At 36.9% G+C, this 6,792-nt stretch overlaps 1 non-coding gene across 1 annotated transcript; it reads right to left on the bottom strand.

Annotated features, from left to right (window-relative positions):
* Positions 1-5,052: 5,052 nt before the first annotated feature.
* Positions 5,053-5,126, bottom strand: TRNAI-UAU. The gene has a single exon. It is a non-coding gene; the product is annotated as a tRNA-Ile (tRNA).
* Positions 5,127-6,792: the final 1,666 nt, after the last annotated feature.

Below are 6,792 nucleotides of genomic sequence, written 5' to 3' on the forward strand. Positions count from 1 at the left end.
CTGAAGTAAAACGTGGGTCACGATCTGATACAATTGACACTGGAATTCCATGCAATCTGACAACTTCATTCATGTACAGCAGTGCCCAATTGTCTACTGTGTAGGTGGCCTGACCATGTAGCCCTTTAATGTTCTTGGTAATCCTACCCTGAAATCCATGACAATATTCTCCCATTTCCATTTTGGAACACTGAGAGACTACAATAATCCTGTTGGTCTCTGTCTTGGTGCCTTGACCTGATGGCAAACCAAACATCTACTCACAAACTCTGCGATATCCTTCTTCATTCCATGCCACCAAAATTGTGGCTTTATATCTTGATACATCTTGGTACCTCTAGGATGCATGACGAATGGAGAATTATGCGCCTCTTTTTTATGGTGTTAATATAACATATGCGGAAGCAATTTGGATCTTAGGCACTTTTAGAACATCAATTATAGTAAATAACTAGCATGTTCATAAGTATTAAAACTTAATGAGTTTAGATACTAATCTTTTGTAGTTCAAACTCCTTTTTCCTCACGAACCGATTTCGAACCACCACTAGTGTCTTCTCCACTATCCTCCGGTCTTAGAACGGGATTGTGAAATTCGGTGAGTGACTAAACTTTGGATGGATTTTGTATATGTGAAGAGAGTGTTTGTGAGAGGTTTTTCTCGAGGTTTTTCACCAAGAAGAAGAAGAAGACATTCCAGGTACCATGATCACTCTATTTAAAGAGTCATGTTTGCATGTTCATGCAAATTTGAGATCACCAAATTTTGACACTTAAAATTTCAGTCAAATGTTTGGGATTATGTGGCAAGCATGAATGTTTGAATTAACCAAATTTTGACACTTCAAATTCCACTCAAACTTGTGGGGTTTATTTGGCAAGCATGCAAGTTTGGTTAAACCAAATTTTGACACCTTAAAATTCCACTAACATGGATTTTTACATTAAATGAAAACATTTTGACTTTCTTCATTTTAATTCAACAATTAATTTGAATAATGAATTTCAAATTAAAGTAACATTAAATGATTAATTAAACTATTTAATTAATATTTAATATTAATTCAAATGTCAATTCCANATTAATTAAGATATTTAAATCTTATTTAAATATTTCAGATTCTCTCTTTTTGTTTAATTCGTAAATAAAACAAAAATGCGGTTAAATATATCGTATATATGTAACGCATATTCCCTAATTTGAATTCGAACACTTCGAACTCACTCGTGACACTGTTCTATGGTTTAGTCCGATATGAGCTAGTAGAGGAACCTAATGGACCTATAGATCATGGGCTCCAACGATCTAAGATTAACCAGTTAAACTCATTAACCTTGTTAACCAACATTCGTTAACTACTAGGACACTCCACTATAGCCTAGTAGTTGCACTCCCCTCACTATAGATATATTTCTGTCCATTTGATATAACCATGATTAGTAAGTCGATCCTTCACAGGTTGTTCGTAACTAGAGCTGGGTCAATTTACCGTTTTACCCCTAAAGTTACTTCTTGTTCCTTATGTCTCACTGATCCTTTAATGAACAATTGGTTTGTGGTCCAACAAGTAAACCGAATCCCTCTCAGGCTAATGAGAGGGTGGGGCCCCTTGTTCAAGACCTGGAGTCAGTGCTTAAGGGAACTACCTCTCTTCTATCCCTAAAAGTGAGTAGGAGTGAATTCCATCTTGCACGCCACGTCCCCAACCATTCACCCAGTCTTACCCCTGAAATGGGAGGCCTATTGAGTCGGCGAACTAGAGCCACTCTCACTCATGCAAATCTAAGGATAATTCCGAATAAACAGGAGTTCATGGTTAGCTCAGGATTAAAACCGAGTTACCTAGGTTATCGAATGAAAAGAAAATCAGTCTCAACAGTAAACGACATTATAAAGTGAGAATGGTTTTCTTCATGGTCCGATCTTATGCAATACTCATTGCATAGGACGCCCCCACTCACATGTCTCCACATGTACAATTTAGTGATCACATTGTTTATATCATATACAAAAGTGGGCCGCATCCATAGTGTCCCCAGAATAAGGTACTCAGCCTTATCCTTATACTATAGATCATTTTGACTATATATACTTGAACTTGATCCACTCTTATGTCTCTACATATAGTTCAAGTAATCATACTATAGCCAGAGTGTTCTTAGTTTATTGGATTTAGATTAATGATCGTAAAGTTCACTTTATTCAATAACAATCTTTACTGAATAAACAACAATAATAACTTCATTAAAAATAGAATATGTTTTTGTTTACAAATTATGAGTTTTAGAACATATAACCCAACACCTTTAATATTCTATTCCTCTGTTATTCTACCATTGGTACACACAACCGACCTTGATAAGTAGTCCTCCATTAGATGCCTTGGTGTCTCCGTCAGCTGGTTCTGCCTCCATCCATCTTATTATATATCTTTTCTAACTCAGAGTCTCTTATCTGAGCATCAACAATGCTTTGACGGAGGGTGGGTTGTATAGTCAGTCGAGCTAGTTGTGCTTTAATACCTTCCACTGCCACCGTCAATTCCTAATTAGAGGTGTGGATTAACCTAGTCTGATTACTAAGAATGAAAAAAAGAAAGAAAGAATAGGAGAAGAGAGATAAAAGAAGATGAGCGTTTAGAGATTTAAGAGAGAGAGAGTCAAAGTTTGATCTGAACCGCCATTTTGAGTCAGAATTTCGCTAGAGCTTCTCCACAAGAATTGCTTGGTGGTCTTGGAAGAACTATTCTTGTCTTTTCAATCACTCAATTCCGTCAAGAATCAAGGAACAACGAAATGTATGATTTTTGGGTTCTTCATTTAAGCTTTCCTTCAAATTCGAGAGCTTTCCTTGGAATTAAGTTTTGAATTTTTAGTATGGTTATATTGGAGGAATTTTGCATAAGTTTCATGAAGGAAGTTGGAGTTGATTAAGACCCGAAGGTGACATTCTGATAAACATCTAGTGGCTGAAAATATTTGTCAATTTTTTATTTTTGATGATTTTCGAACTCGATTATTTGTTGTTGTGATTGACCAAAAATTATACCTTTGTAACGATCAATTAAAAGTTTACGATTTTCGTGAAGAAACTAAGTTGATATGAATTGTGGAGAGAAAGTTATAAAATTAAAGAAAATATATGTATAAAAAAAGAATAAAAAACTGGTTTGGAAGTTAAGGAATTTTGAAGGAGTTGAATGCATAGGTTATTGCATGTGAGAGAAAGATTCCAGGAATTTTGGAGCTCCTAACATGCGAAGAAGCTTGCTCGGGAAGACATACGTCATCCAAGTAAGTAACCACACGAACTTTAGGCAAATAGTACTTGTAGGTATCGCTAGGACGTGTTAGCACACAAACATTCCTTACCTTAGGTGGTTAGATAATGCATGTTAAAGACTAAGGTTGTTTTTGGGTGAGTGTATACTTATGTATGTTAGAAAATTATCGTTATGCCCCTAGGTTGAGATTTGTGAGAACCATGCTATTTTATGTATTATGCAAGGCTAGAAAGAAAATATTCATGACTAGAATATGAGTTGAGAAATATGGATGAGTGTGGTGGTATGCATGATGAAAAAAATTATAAAAATTTTCCTATGATAAGATTTGTGATGAGTGATGTTTTATATGTTTAATGCTATGTCAGAAAAGAGGATGGGTTAACGTTGTTTGTGTTTCAGGTAATTAATGAATATTATCTCTCCGACGAGCTTGTTTTGCTGTGTGCATGATATAATATGTGTTAGCTTCAGGTGTTTGACTATTTGTTCTCCTAGTGGTGTTTATCTGCAAAGAAGCAGGGTGGTAAAGTTAGGTTGGATAGACAACTTAGGTCAGGACACCTCTAGTAGATTGAGCACCTAAAGATCGTGAGTGACAGTCAAAGGGTCTAGACCCTGATTCTCCTAAACTAAGAAAGACTCGAAAACTCAAAATAAAACAGCCTAAAGTCAAAAGTCCGCGTTAAGTCATCTAGCCGTCTTAAGAACCCAAAGAACCTCCTCAGCTCCCGGGTATGACCAAGATGAAGTTTAAATTATGGATTATACGCTTAGGTAATTGATAGGTATATCTCCCTAGCAAAGGATGCATGAAATAACTCAATTAAGATTAGGTTGCTACAACTAGTGTGGTTTACTCGTTGACTTAGGTCAAAACGTTTACAGTACACCCTGCACCCCAAGATCAAAGGATGAGATTTGAGTGCACCTAGAGACTTGGATTTGCCTTGTGGAGCTAATCTTAAGCACCCTAGAAATGAGAGATGAGATTTAAACTTCCTAGAAGTCCTTAAGAACGTAGCAGACCTCCACGATAACCAAGGACAACCAAAGTAGTTCTCTAGGCTGATAACAGTGTAACGATGTCTACAGATCCTCCACTACCCTTTCCAATCTGGTGGGGAACTAAGCACATGCCAACTATGATAATGTGAGATTCCAATCTGGTGGGGAACTAAGCACATGCCAACTATGATAATGTAGTAGTTCTCCAGGCTGATAACAGTGTAACGATGTCTACAGATCCTCCACTACCCTTTCTAATCTGGTGGGGAACTAAGCACATGCCAACTATGATAATGTGAGCTTCAGCTTTGTTGAATGGCTCGTGGTCTCCTGAACAGGCCACTATGTTGTAAACCTCTTCCTGAGAGGAGAGTGTAGGTCCACGTCGGATAACCTAATTAACTAACCAGAACACGGAGATCACATCCCTCAAGCTTAGGTGACTCTATGGTCCTGAGGGATGGGCTAGCCAACCTCCATCACCCTACTCGTCACTCTCGTTCTACAATAATGCAATTACCTGAAAACTATTTTTAACACTCGGTGAGTATTAAAAATATTGAAAAAGATTGAGTTGCCTCTCATGCTCATCATCGAGACTACCTTTGAGGTCGTCCTTTTTCTTATCTTACTCTTATGTGTACGTGACGGTGACTGTAACGACCCTCAATTCCCTAATGAGAGCCTACAAGTAAGTGAGCTCATCCCATAATTTGTTCATTTATGCAATTGTTTGTTTAACCGGGTGACTAGGTTTTATTAGTTCTGGCGGGGCTCAAACCCACAACCTTCTGCTCATAAGACCAACGCTCTAACCAACTGAGCTACAGAACCTTGGATATTTTTCTTAAATAAATGTTTGAATGAAAATAATATTCCTCGAACTCTTTTTTTTCTCCAACTTTAATTGATAAGCAAATACATTGCAGAACTCAAAAGGGTTTTTCTACCGTCTTTTATAAAAGAATATCTATTCAAATAACCATCATGCATGACCTTCCTATCAAATTGCGAATGTCGGTAGCAATATGCCTCCAGCAAGTATCTTTATGTTTCCCCAAAGTAAAAGATATTAAACTTGAGAAACTACCTTTATTGTTCCACTATCATTGAGACATTGAAGCTTGTAAGGTTTAGGATGGTGTTGCATTGGAATTTGCAACCAACATGGTACTTAATACATTGGTGCAACTTTCACTATCAATTACAAGACTACAAGAAGTCCCCTTGACTAAACACCTTGTGTGAAATAGGTTGTCTCTTTGATCATCAACATTATTCTCCGTAACTTGAGTCTCAAGAAGTCTTCTCAACAAGTGTCAAATGACTCCCATCTTCCAATTCTTCATCATTCTCTTGGTTTTCTTCTTCAACTAGCTCATCCTAGTCACTTTCCTCAGTATCTGTGACAGCTTGTCCATTCTTGATGGTCATGACTCTCTTGTTAGGACAATCACCACTAATATGACCAATTTCTTGACATTTCCAAGATTTGATGTCTCTACTTCTTTCTCGAACCTCCTTGTATTCCTCAACTTTCTCTTTACCCTTGGAGGTCTCAACTTTGTTCTTTTTGTCAAGCTCATACTTTCCTCTAACCTTGAAATCTATCTTTTCAATATTTGCATCCTTTTTCCAAGTGTTGAAAGTTGTAGACTTAGGAATAGCATACCTCTTGGAGTTCTTTTCCCAAGCTAGTTGCCCTTCGATTTTGAGAGCAAGGTGTAACAATTCTTGCATATCAAAGTATGCTTGCCTATCCACTTGATGAGCAAGTTGTGTGTTTAACCCACCAAGGAATCTGGCCATTATATCATCGTTGTCTTCATCAATGCATGCTCTATTCATAAAGACCTCCATTTCTTTGTAATATTCTTCAACACTCTTGGATCCCTATTGCATTGTATACAGTTTTTCCTTGAGTACTCGAGAATAATGCTTAGGAATGTACATTTTTCTCATTAATAACTTCAATTCCTCCCACATTTCAATTGGTTCTTCATAATTTCTCCTCCACTCTGATATCAAAGATGTCCACCATAATTACAAAATCACAAAATTCAGCCATAGAAAGCTTCAACTTTATTTCTTCACTGAAATTGTTGCAATAAAAAGCATGCTCAATTTTGCTCTCATATTGCAAATACTCTTCTAGATCAGATCTCCCGTAGAAAGTTGGAAGCTTTACTCCCTTGACTCCTTCTTCTTCTCCTCTCTTATATTGGTACTCTCTCTCACTTCTTTTTTGTGCTAAAATTTCTCTACCCCTTGTTCTACCTCTTCGTCTCCCTCGACCAACATCTCCTCCTTCCCCTAGGACTATGTCCCGCTAAAAGGGTGAAAGAACAATATCAACACAATGGTTCCAAATTTAGATGATTTAGAAAAAATGTCAACTAGAGTTTATTTGATATTAAAATAAACATGCAAATTGTCTAATGACAAGGATTTATAACCACAATATTAAGAACAATATGACAGGGATTCTTTTTTTTTTTTT

The sequence above is a fragment of the Cucurbita moschata genome, unplaced genomic scaffold (genome assembly GCF_002738365.1).
Source record: "Cucurbita moschata cultivar Rifu unplaced genomic scaffold, Cmos_1.0 Cmo_Scf00057, whole genome shotgun sequence".
NCBI lineage: Eukaryota > Viridiplantae > Streptophyta > Magnoliopsida > Cucurbitales > Cucurbitaceae > Cucurbita > Cucurbita moschata.